Genomic DNA, 14,126 nt, shown 5'->3' on the forward strand with positions numbered 1-14,126 from the left:
ACCTTTTTCTTCCCCGCACACCCGCATGCATCATATGGCAGGGATTAAAGATCTCCGTTAAAGAGCCCCTTTATGGGTGCCCGCCGGACATTGCAGCGCCAGTCCGACGAGGAGCAAACCCATATGATGAAGCATGACATCTAGCTTGCTAGGTGTGTGAGGGTTTTAGTCCCAACTAGGGTATTCCCCTCTTTGGCTTTCTTCTATCTTTCTCTGTGCACGCTTCATTTGACATACTCTAACTTCTCATCACCCCACCTGGGGAACTTTGTACATTACTTTGTGGCTAGTCTCTTGGACACGTACACTGGACCCCATTAAATATTGTCCTTCCTGGTTCCCTTTGTTGTTATAAATAAAAGGCATTGTCATGTACAATGCCAATAGTCTAAATTCTCGCAAATGCCAGACTTATTGCATTGCAAATGGGTTCATGCTATAAAAATGGAGAAAAAAAAGTGTTTGGCGAGAGCGTGTCAAGCTATTTGAGAAAATAGTGCTGGGAGGCTGTAATTAAATCCTACAGAGTAACAACACACTTAACAGGGGGTGTGGCCATTGGTGGCTACAAAATGAGACAAGGCAGTACCCATGAGGGACTACATAGCCTATTGACCAATGACCAGCCACAGTTTACAGTGGATAATGACAAAAGCCAATGAAAAGTATGGGCGGAGAGTGGGCGAAGCTTCAAGTCCCTACCTGAATACAGCATGCTTCTCAGAGCAGCGCATGCGCTGCCCAGGCTCTACCTAAAAAGTAAGAAAAACTTTACTGTGCTTCCAAGAACAGGTACTATGTCTCCACACTTTTAATCTTTAGCGAAAGGGGCTAGGCAAGCACTATTGCACGACTTCCATCCTCTCTATTCGTCGTTCACTCACTTCTGCCATGCCCTTGCTATGTCACGTGTCAATGATTGGGTCATGTTATGTTAATTTATTTTTAGAACGTTCTTAGAGCTTTTTGGTGCTGTGGAAAACCCAACAACTAAACGCTTCCACACAGATAAAGGTACCAGTGACTGCTTTCAGCACTGCTTTGGAATAGCAAACAACTAAAATATTATTTGTGCCTTACATTGATGAATTTTTTTACCGTTTCAAGTTTACCATGTAACATCTGATCTAAAGGAGACACCGAAATGGGATTAAATAACAAATATATGGATCTTGAGAATTTAGGAACCTATTGAGAAATATTTTGACACATGATTTTTTAGAGTTACGAACCAGAAGGGCAATATATATTTTAGAAAAAAGAATATGATGATTTTATTTTGTCAAGCGTTTAATTTTGGAGTATCTGAGTAGGAAACAGAATACATTATGTCTTGCACATCATTGTATAGGATGCAACTGCAAACAAGTGGCTTTTGCATTTGATGACCACAATTATTTTCCTTGTGTTTGGTGTAACTGTGAGATAAGTATGTCACAAAAGGCAATTTAAAATACTTTGTTTAATTAGTATCTGTTATGATATGTTGTGAATTGTAAGTTTTCTTCTGCATTTGATTAGAAGGATTGTAGAACAGGAAATCGGACATAATGAAATCCGGAAGTAAGCAACTTTGCAAATGACAAAAGCCGATCTCTCACTTACCCATCTCCTTCGTGTAGAAGGTAAACGTTAATACACAAAAAAACATCCTTTTTCACATTCAGTTATTGGCTCCCCTCAACAACACCACAGTCTCAAATCTACAGCAAAACCACAGCCAAAAATTCCCTGACGTATTTAAGCTAAAGAAAAAAAGGAAGCACCCCATGACTGGAAATGCCTGACAAGGTGCGAGTCGTCTGTCAGATTCAAATGCAGGCAGAGTGTGTGAAAAGTAAAGAGTTGCAGGGCAGCTGGGGTTCAGCCTTATCGCTGAAAGCTAAAAACCCTGCTTAAAGCAGGCGGCCGATCGATGAACAAAGGCCAGAAAGAAATGAGGTTTGGAACATAACAGCAAGAAATAATGACCGGTGTGTGCTTGGTTGTTCAGGACTCTCTGCATTGTGAATAAAGGGAGTACCATGCAAAATGTGATGCGTGCTGGAGCACACTCAAAAGATCTGAGTGTGTTACTAAGTGTGCTACGGTGAGGGGAAAATTAACAGAAGAAAGAGCAAGAAGAGGGTGGAAACCGGGCTTTCTGGCTGCTCAGGCGTGGTGGGAGTTCAAAGCGTCCACGCCTTACCTTAAAGGAAGCCTCCTTAGAGGAGACAAAACTATGATCCAATTCAACATTGTTACAAATCGTGATTCAGAGGTCGCAGTCTATCACGATCAGCAGTATTACACTTGTGGGACATTGCTAGCCAAGAGTCTGAGTGGAAAGTGTCTCCTTCAACTCAATGAGAAGCGCCACTGATGGATCATGGAACATTTGGGAACACTGGTGTTTATTATTTCCTTTCCTAAACAAGCATGGAAGTGGTACGCGTGCGCGCGCCACAGCGAGACATCTGTTTTGAACTATCGAGCACGATAATGCAAAACAGATGTCGGCCATGCGGGTAACAGACACCAATAGGCCATGGGCAGGGCAAATGCGGGACATGCGCCTGCATTTGCCCAATTGCATGCTGTCTTTGTTAGAAAGAGGCACGCAACGGCCAATAGCCTGCAACAATAACATAACCACACGCACAAGCGTGTGGTCAGCTTTCAGAAGCCCCTACATGAAGTCTCGTGCTGCGCGAGCAGTGCTGCGGACTGCAATGCTAGGCGCGACGCCTAAAAACTACATGGAGAGAGAGGTCTATTTTTCACTTTAACAGTGTTAGAACTAAATATGTTCTGGAGAAAACAACTCTTTGGGCATTTCCTTATACTAGGCCATGACATCATCTTAAAAGAACGTAATGTCACATGTAGGAGTCTATTTTCAGACCCTAATTGCTATAGGAGCCCTATAAAATATACAGTAAAGGCCCACTTTGGTGGCCGACAGGGGACTGTTACCCCAGTACCAAGCATCTGGTACCCTAATACTCAGAATGACCCCCTGCAATACTGCAATACCGGTGCTGGATACCACAACTCCTTTGTCAATGTGAAAATGATCCTAAAGACTTGTGCTTGAGGAGGGGTACGCACATTAAGAATGAGGCGGACAGAGGCTGCAACATAGGCCAGTGGCAGCATGGGACAGTGGCACCACAACAGACAAGGGAGATAGGTGAGAGGGGTACACACAAGGAGAACGGGGTGGAGTTAGCAGGGTTAGCAATGTAGGACAATGGCAGAACAGAGGCAGTGGCAGCACAACAAACCAGGGAGGAAGGAGGCAGGGGCATGCACATCAGGAACGTTGTGAGGGTGGCAGGTGCAGCAATAGATGGCAGTTATGGCACAGGGACAGTGGTAGCACAATAGACCAGTGAGGGAGGAAGCATGGACATGCACACATAGAATGTGGGGGAGGGGTCAGGGTCAGTAAATCTTGCCAGTTGCAGCACAGGGGCAGTGGCAGCAGAACAGACACATGGGGGAGGCAGGGGCATACACATGGAGAACATGGGGGCAGGGGAAGGTGGAGGAGCATAGGCAGGCAACAGAGGGCAGTGAAAGTACAGGGGCAGAAGCAGCACAACAGACCATGGATGTAGGCGGCAGGGGCACACACTTGGAAAAAAAGGGGTCAGAGGGATTGGGCAGGGAAGCAACAGAGGGCAGTAGCAGCACAGTGGCACTGGCAGCACCCCTGATCAGGGTGGGAGGGGGTAGATGCATACACATTGAGAAAAATGTGTCAGAGGAATGGGGCGGGCAGCAATGGACGGCAGTAGCAGCAAAGGGGCGGTGGCCACTTAATGGACCATGAGGGGAGAGGCAGTGGTATGCACAGGGAGAATGAGGGTGGAGGGGTAGCAATGGAGAGAAGTGGCAGCACAAATGCTGCAGCTGCATAATGGACCATGGAGGCCTGGACCGGCCCCACACTCCATCATGCACCGTGGGGAAGATGGCTGAATATGATTAAAAAAACAGACACTCACTAAACAAAACAAAGCTTAAATAGATATTATAGTTAGGTATGCTGCTAATATGCTCTTCCCTTACATTAAAAAAACACTGAAATGAACAGAAAAAATTAAATGATGTTATAGTTAGTTATGGTAATAGGATCTTAACTTATGTTTAAAATCCCTAGAAACTCACTGAAAAAACAAAGGTAAAGTAAGGGAATAGTTAGGTATTGAAATGAGTTAAGCTCCAACATTTAAAAACAACTGAAATTTGCCAGTCACAGTTTAGTGAAGTGAGCTAACAATAACGTGATCCTCTGTCTTGCAGGGATTATGACCTCACACATTACATCACACATTACATCACTCATGACATGTTAATTGACATTACTGATGATATCACTGATGACATCTCAAATGACATCATTGAAAATATCAATGCACCTCACTCTTGAAGATGTTACCATCTCCTAATAGTTTCGTCTTGCTGTCTCTCATCAGAGACCAACCGTTTTCTGGTGTCTACTGATTCCTGCCTTTGTCCTGTCTGTTGGTATGCCATACTAGTAACATCATATGCTTAATTATTTTACCATCTCCATGCGTGTGACATTTCTGCACTTGTTTATTAAATAGTGTGGAGTGCTTAACCAATGAAATTCCCAATTTGTTGGTTTTCCAAAGTCTACAGATCCTCTGCAACACCAACAGAAACAGTGCTATGGTGCTGTAACGCTTTTCCCAGGTTTGCAGCTTTCATGAGATTGCAAGGACCGAAGTTTCTTTCTGCATGCCACTAACCTAAAAATGGGAAACAAATGTCCCTTAATTGTTTTAACAAACATGTGTTTGGTTGGCAACTGCAACTTTAAACTCACGCCTGAATTGGTAGATTTCAAAATTTCCATATTTATAGCCTGCTATAAGTTGCAGCCCTTGGAAATGGACCCGCGGTTCCAGGACGTGCTCCTGGATCCACAATGGATCTGTGAATCCTTGTAGACCACCTGAGATGTTTTAGTGCTTCCTGAGAATGCACAGTTCCACATTTACCATTCCTTGACCTTTCTGTACATTGCATTACACTCATTATAATAGAGGAGCGCTGCAGCAAAGGAGATTATCTAGTATTTTGACTTTGCTTTCCTTTTTTAGGTATTCAAAACGGTTAGCTCTTTAGCAACATCTTCAGGACAGGAACAATAGGAGAGAGAAAGCCCAGAAGAACATGTTCAGGAGAGCAATAAAGAATAGGAAGATGGTCAATTTGAGTTTTCAAGATCACCACCTAAGCCTATCCTATATAAGTGCTTTAGTATCTTTGCAGGTGAAAAAACCTCCCCTCAAAGTATGTGACATGCAGACTGTACCAGACGATACTGAGCTCAGAGGAGCTGTTGCAAGTACAACTTTGGGACATCTTCAAGAATCTGAGTACTTGTCATGACAACCAGTTATATGCAAGTTGTATTTCAGCATAAGTAAAATATTGTTTGCCGCTGATGGCATGCACGGCTTGGTGTGCAAGATGGTCTTCAGAATCACAAAGTGGGAGACCATGAACAGATCAAGCATTTCTCCAACAAACGTTCTGAAAGAAATATTTTCCCCAGTTTTAATTTACTTATAAGTCCCTAGTAAAGTGCACTACATGTGCTCAGGGCCTGTAAATTAAATGCTACTAGTGGGCCTGCAGCACTCATTGTGCCACCCACTTATGTAGCCTGCTAAACATGTCTCAGCCTGACACTGCAGAGCCTGTGTGCATTTTTAAACTACACAGTTGACCTGGTAAGTTAACCCTTTTGCCAAGTACACACCTTCCTTTTTAATACACGTATGTCACACCTAAGGTAGACCCTGGGCAGCCCAAGGGCAGGGTGCAGTGAATGTAAAGGTGTATCTCTCCCATAGGATAACATTGGCATTGTCTTATTAGATTTTATGTGTAATTCCCATTTGTGAAGAAATTGGACCCCCAAGTTTGGTGCCTCTGGAATCGCAATTTAAAATGACAACTTGTGGAAGTCGTATTTTAAATTGTAATTCTGTAAAAGCCACATTTATAAAGTTGGCATTTTCTTATTTTAACAATTTGGACTAGGTTGCCTGTCTCTGAATACACGACTCGACTGGAAAACAGCTGTACTTTGTTCATTCCCTCTAGACAGCCACACACAATGGGAGCATAGGTGTGACTTGATTGACCTTAATGGGCCATTCACTGTATTGATGGGGAGCAGAGCTGAGCACCGCCTCACTTATACCTGAATAGGCTGTGCCTTGTATGCACAAAGGGCTGCATAGCACCCTGTGATGAGTTTGAAGCCAGGGCTGAAAGGGCTGGTCCACTGTGCACTTCAAAGGCCTCTCTTTGAAGTTTCTCCTACTTCAAAGGCACAACTATATAGACGTACTGGACCTCTGACCCCACCAACGCAGTACACTTCTTGACCTGTGAATACTCTGCCAGGAAGAAGGGCTGCTGTGCTGTTGAAAGGACTGTCACTCTGTTGGACTCTTGCCCCGCTGTGCTGACCTGATGCCCTACTTCCCTGGGAATGAGAAGGACTGGACCTACATCTCTTCAACCCATAACCAAAGTGACTCCAAGGGCTTGCTAGCTTTCCTCTTGTTTAAAGTCTCAGTGACATCAAAGACTTCCAGCCCATGTGCCTTTAGCACCTGGACTCTGCCATCTGTGAGTTTGCCCTGCTAAGTGGTGCCTTGTTCCGTCGAAGTGGGTATAAAATGCTGCAACTGCCAAAATCCATGCATCGGCATCTTTGCACCCATCGGAAGTGGTGCATCTCCATCGATAGCGATGCCTCTCCGTGGCTGCGATGATAGAGAACATTGCATCTCCGTCGAAGCATTGCTGTTACTGCGAGTATTGAGGACAATGCATCGCCTCCATCCTAAGGATCGACTCCGAAGTATCGCCTCTTGCATCTCGTCTTCGGCATCGAAGCAACCATGATACAAGTTACTGTTTCAGTAGGCCAAGGCTGGTCCCTATATCTGACTCATGCTCCATCATGGTGGCCTGAATCTTTGCATTTGACCCAGTCTTTCATGACCAGATAGCCCAGGGTGACGCTTTTTGCTTTCAAGCACTACATTTCAGTTTAATCTTTAAAAATTAATAACTCTTGTTATACTTATTGGATTTTTGTTGTTTTGGGCTAGTTTTGTTCAACAAAGTAAGCTCTATTTTCTCTATTTTTTGTGTGGTATTTTCACGTTCTTACTGTTTGAAGTGTTGCACAAATACTTTACACATTGCCTCTTAAGTTAGGCCTGACTACTCTGTGCCAAACTACAAGATAGTGAGCACAGGTTAATTTATAGCGAAGAAGGCTTTTTCTACTTTCCTGTGAAATATGGGCATTAGCATTGCCCAAAAAACATAAAACCTGTTTAGCCCAGTCGGATAAAGTATCTCGATCCACCTGAGTGCCTTCAATTTTAGCCTCCTTGGCTAAATCCAGAATCCTGGCGAGAGTACCAACCAGATCTAAAATGCATTCCTGACAAATGGAGCAGGCCCTTTCAACACCTTTCTAGGGTCTTTTCTGTATTTAGTGAAACTCATTTCATATTGGGATCAATAACAGGAGTGGAAGTTATATTATTTGGGAGGGAAGAGCGGGTACATACAGATTTTAATTTGTTACGTGATGTCTTATCAAGAGCATGGTGAAGATAAAAGGAAACATAGTCAGCCACATGCTCAGAGGCAAACCATTCAGTAGAACTGGGGAGATGAATGAGGGAGGGGTCAAACATGGGTTCACCAAGATGGTCTACTAAATCATCAGACACTGGGTGAGTGAAACCAACGTCATTAGGAGAAATTTTCCAGCTTTTCTCTGTACGATTTGAAAATCCATCCAAATTATCACCCATGACATCATGGTCATCATCATCATCATCATCATCATCATCGGTGTCTTTGAAATGGGTAACAATAAGGGGGATGAAGGGAGCACTGAAAAAGAAACCTCTCATGTGGAAGGACCAGCAGTGAGAGAAATGCCTTTATGAGCGACACCAGAGCTGACTGCACGATTCTTACCCTTTTGTGAAGGGTCCTCAGAGGAAGAAAACATTTTAGACAGGGACACCACAAGATGTTTTGATACATCTAATAAAGACAAAGCAACAGTTTATTGCACAGAATCCTTAATGAAGGATTTTAAATTATCTTTAAACCCCTGACTATCCTTTTCTTCAGACATGATAAAAGAACGATATTATAATAACAATAAAACAAAGATAATGTTCATAAAAACTGTTAAAACGGCTCAAAACCACAACAAATTTAAATTTCGAGGTCAAAGAAGGGTTAATACAATCAAATAGCACGGGGGATCGGTTAGCCATAAGTGGGCATGTGAGTGGAGTGACCCGTGTGATAAGAAGTGGCTGTTGGAGGAAAGCAGTCGGGCAAAGCGTTACCGCCTTGAGGAGAAAGCCGGCAAAGATGCAAGCAGGCCAGGAGTGTTTGAAATAAATAAATAACCAACGCAGTACTGAAAAGAACAAGCATCATGAGGGAAAGGCGCATGCTAAAGAAGTGCAATCATGAGTACAAGTGAAATGTAAAAGGAAAAGTATTGTAAATTAAAGCAAAGTAAATACTTAAATACTATAAATATGCACAACCACAATAAAGTAAATTGGTAATTGAAAAATGGTACTTATCCAGACTGCAAGCTCAAGAAAAGAGGTTTGTTGCTGTCAGTCAAGATAATTACTAGAGGAACTTGATGTCCAATTGGTGCTTCTATGATGATGTCATTTTCTGTAGTTTTTTTATCTAGATATTCTGGGTAATGTAGTTCTCTTTTTTGATTGGTTGCTATTAAATGAACTGCCAGAAAAGATGGCATAATATAAGCCTTCGGTCTTGTAATAAAATTGTGTACCTCCAACAGAATCAGCCTGTCAGTTGATTCCCTTGTGTCTACTACAACCTCCAATAGTGTTCTAAAGAACAACTAGAACTCTAACTGTGTTACTTATGACCAAATTATGGCACACCTGAAGACATGTTGATTGAATCAAATTGGTAAAACTTAAAGCATTTAATTTAGAAAGGATCAAAAGGAGGGGGTACAGTTTTTCATAGACATTAGGATTAGTGCTGTAGAAAGAACAATTAGGACACATTTTAAGTGAGTTCTCAAATATTTTCCTCTTATATTTCATTAAAACATTCTGAAATGCAGACTGAAACATGCACTTTCAGCACCAGCAGCAGACTGCCAATTAATTCCCTGGTGATCAGCAGCTTTACCACAGTGTTCTAATAAGCAAATATAGTGCTAAGATTCAAAATTTATGCGAAAAGTGTGGCACATCTGAATGCCATCTTGATGGAATCGAAGTAAAAAACTGAAAGCATTTTCTACTGAGGATACTGCAGGAAATTAGGGAGCTTCAAAACAAATAAGTCTCCCAAGATGGCCATCAGAGACAAAAGATACCAAACATAGCACAAACATCACCCAGATGTAGCCCAAGTATAGCCTAATGAAAGAAATGTGAAGAACACTTAATTTGTTTGCTTTTATTTTGCAGTTTTATATTGCACAGACTTGACCCAAAAGTATTGGAGCACTTTTTTCTGAGCATCAGTTACATTACACAAGAAAACATTCAGTTTGATTTTTGGCGTGGGAAGATTAAGTGATTTGCCCATAATCACAGGATGTCAAGCTGATGTCAGAACTCAAACCTGGGCCCCCAGTTAAAAATCTGCAGGTCTGGCAATAATGCCACATCCTATCCCTTAAGTGTAACATATAATCAAGTGATCAACTGGATGAAAAAAACATAAAGATAGCAAATTATTTTAACGTGCTTTTTCACTATTTGAGAACTCACAAAATATGTTCTCATTTTAGTTGTTTAGAGCACTAACCACAATTTATATGGGAATAAGACTCTCTCATAGAGTAGGGTGCACAGGCAACAAGTTGACCAAGCTGGGTAGGCGGGTGGGGTAGTGGCAGCACAACAAACCATGGTGAGTATGGAAAGCGTGGCAGGGGTAACAAACCAACAATGCAGTATAGGCGACAGAGGTTGGGGCAATATAAAAGACCATTGAGGGCAGAAGGAAGAGGCAGTGGCAGTACAGCCATACATGCCAACAGACCTGATTCAGGCAGGCGACTCCCAATGTTTTTAAGCCCAAAAGGGCTTTATTTTATCTGTCTCCTGCCTAAAATCTATTCTTTTTCAATGTAAGTCAATGGGGGGAACTAATTCACCAGGTTTTAATTCTCAAATTCTCCCTTTTACCAAATTCAAAATGTTGGCAAGGTAGGTACATTGAATCACGAAGGGCAGGAGAAATGGGGTAGAGACATGGACTTGGATAAGAGAGGGCAGAATGGAGATGTGTAGGGGCACTAAACTGACCTTACAGTTCAGGCACCAGGGGTTGTAGCAGCAAAATACACCACACAGGGCAATCGGGACGGCAGTGCAGCACAACATACCATGGAAAGCAATAGGGAGGGGACAGGGCCATGCACATGGACTACAGAGAGCAGAGCAGAGAGAGGCATGGGAAGCAAGCTGACCATACTGGACAGACAGGAGGGACAATTGCAGCAAAATGGACCATAAAGGGCAGGAGGGAGGGGGCAAGGGGTATGCCACTGGACCAGACAAGGCAGGAGGGAGGGGATAGGGATCTGCACATGGAAAACAGAGGGAAGGGGGCAAGTGGGCAGGGCAGAAGCATCAAGCTGACCATGGAGGGCAGACGGGATGGGCACAGGCTGCACAATACACCATGGAGGGCAACAGTGAGATTATAATGACATACACATAGACGAAGGAGGGAAGGTCCAAGGGGGTCATTGGCATCAAGCTGACCACACAGGGCAGGTGGGAGGGGCAGTGGCAGCACAGCAAACCATAATTATCAAGTAGGAGGAGCAGGGGCATGCACAAAGGACCATGGAGGTTAGAAGGGAAGGGTAGGGGTGGACCCAGACCAAAAAGGGGCTTCAAGACAGACCATGCAAGGCAGGAAGAAGGAGCAGTTGTAGCACAAGAACGCATAGAAGGCAGAAGGGAGTGGCACCAAAATGAACCATGGAGGGTAGGTGGGAGTAGATAGGGGCATGGAACTTGGACAGGCAGGGTGGAGGCTACAGGGACAGGTGGAAGCCATCTAACCATCCTTGGCAGTTGGGAGGGGCAGTAGCAGCTGAACAGAACACTTAGAGTAGATAGGAGTATGGTAGGTCAATGGAAGGTAGTGGACTGAATGGAGGGAACAGAGGCATGCACACAGACATCGGAGGGCAGGTGGAAGAAGAGTAGGGTCAGCAAGCTAAGCACAAAGCCTAAGCAGGAGGGCAATGATGGGGCACAGAATCAGGCAGCGGAGGGCAGTATGAGTGTGAAGGGACCTCATGCTAAATGGAGGACAGTAGCAGCACATCGGTCCATGCAGGGCAGGAGAAAGGGGCTGGTTCATGGACTTGGACAACAGATGGTATAGAGGAGGTGGATGGGGCAGCAAGCTAACTTTGTAGGGCAGACAGGAAGGGCAGTGGCAGAACAACGGCCACACAAGGCTGTAATGAGGCAGCAGGGTCATGGACATGGACAATGGATGACAAGGATGAGGGGCAGGAGCAGAAAGCTTGGGTGGGAGCAACACAATAATAGGTAAGGCCCAGCATTCAACCCCCCCACACTGTTCATTGCGATGGACGTCTTACTTCACATTAAGTTAAACTTAGAAATTCATGAAAAAATAAAGGCTACAGGGGCGTTATAGTTAGGAAACAGAATTTTTAAAAAACAAAGAAATTCACTGAAAAAAGAAAAGGTTACAGGGATGTTATAATTAGGCTCAGATTCCTATTGTACAAAATCTGTGAAATTCATCAGTTATAGTTACCTGAGCTAACTATGACTTATGCCCCTTCAATGCACTGTTTATGATGTCACATATTACATCGCTCATGACATGGTCAGTGACATCACTGATGACATCATCCTGTGATATTGGATGTTTATCAAATGTTTATGAGTGTTAAACACATATACTAAGGTACTACAAAAGTACTACATATGCCCAGATATACAAATGTGGTTTTCCTATAATATCTCCAAACAATAGTAAAAAGATTTAAGCCAAATAAACAAAAGCATGATCTCCAGAACAAAATCTACCTTTCTGTCAAATTTGGTGTAATTCCGTCGAGAGGTTCCAGCTCCAGGCTTGTCTAAAGAGTCTATGGGCCCGATTCACAGAACTAACTTAAGACAGAATCCTAAACTTACTACCATTTTGGTATTCACAGAAGGCACTTACTCATTTCAGTATTCACAGAAGGCACTTACTCATTTCGGTATTCACAGAAGTTAGGAGTCCTAACTTTAGGACTCCTAAATACCTTTTGTGAATAACGAAAGTCTTAAAATTAGGATTTTTCTCAGTTTAGTAGTAGTAAAGTTAGTCCTAATTTTACTACTACTAAATTGAGAAAAATCCTAATTTTAAGACTTTTGGTATTCACAGAAGGCATTTAGAAGTCCTAAAGTTAGGACTCCTAACTTTTGTGAATACCGAAATGAGTAAGTGCCTTCTGTGAATACCAAAATGAGTAAGTGCCTCCTATGAATACCAATATGGTAGTAAGTTTAGGATTTTGTCTTAAGTTAGTTCTGTGAATCTGGCCCAAAGGGTATTAAAATGGAAAACCTACCATTTTTGACCCCTCTCCTTTTCTCATCCCACGCTTGACGGAACATCCCGAAACTTTCCATTCACAACAAGAACCACAGGTGCATTTTCTTTTAGGGAACATTTTGTGAGGTTTCATCAACCTGCGCAAAAGATATAGGCAAGTCAAAAAACCCTAAATATTCACCTGCCACCCAAAAAACCATACCCACCCTAAACCCTAAAAATTCCATTGTCAATCAAAAACCCATACCCACCCTAAATCCTAAAAATTCCCTTGCCACCCAAAAAACACACCCACCCTAAACCCGAAAAAATTATATCCAAACAAAAAACCAAAACCCACTCAAAACCCTATAAACACCCTTATCCTAACATCTAATTAATATCTGTGAGGGCCCTTTTTAAGAACCGCTGTCTTGACTCAATAGTCTAAAACAAGTATAGAATGTATACGGTGCTACTTTTCCCAACATGCTCAAGGAAACAACCGTTTGCCAAATAGGTTACTTTACATTTGCGCTAATACAGGACTACAATTCCCACCATGCTCAAAGGGATGGTTGCGTAACCACATGTGACTGCCCGCCCCTTCACCCATGTGTGTCTCCTTCAAGTTTGTTCTAAAAACTGGACTGCCACAATACATGGCAGCATCAGGAGGAGGAAGATGGATGAGTAGGTGCTGATGGGAAGGAGAGCCCATTGATGAAGTAAGAGAGATTCAGTGGGGCATACCTGTTTGCTTGCAATACTTGAAAAGGACCCTCACAGATATTAAACTACAAGCACATTGAAACCATTTTCTCATTTACTTAAAGTGTGTAACTGCAAGGCTCCCCCCATCCCAGTCCTTCATGAGGTTTATGTGTTCCAAAATTAGGGTAAGAATTAGATTATGAATGTGGATGTGTGTGTGAAAAATCACATTTTAAGCTTGTGTTATTTGCATGTTGTATGAGTGAGACCACACCATACACACACATTTTCTAAAAGGCTGTAATGCTGCCCCGCTAGTGACATGGCTGGGTCCTGCAAGACTGACAATCATCGGTCTTGCCCGTGTTTCTAAATATTACATATCCCAACTACTGGGGTTTGCACAATGTACTGCTTTGATAAATGCAAATGTTTATATATTTCGTAAGTCCTTTTAGGACCCTGTCATTCACCTTGACCAGCCATAAGGAACTGATACAGTATGTTTGCATGTGCACTGAGTGGGTGTTGACGCTTGTGACAGGGATTTAAAAAGGGATCCAAGTCCTGAAGAAAGCTCTGGACCCATCTGCGGACCCTTGTCGGGTTGAAGCATGTAATCCTAGATAGGATACAAGCTGCGTAATTGTGCCTTAAGTATCCAAAACCTGTTTTAATCACCCCTGCAGCACCCATTAATAAATGACGTAATTTGAACACGTGTAGATGCACAATGTTTTTAG

The sequence above is a fragment of the Lissotriton helveticus genome, chromosome 11 (assembly GCF_964261635.1).
Source record: "Lissotriton helveticus chromosome 11, aLisHel1.1, whole genome shotgun sequence".
In the NCBI taxonomy this organism is placed as follows: domain Eukaryota; kingdom Metazoa; phylum Chordata; class Amphibia; order Caudata; family Salamandridae; genus Lissotriton; species Lissotriton helveticus.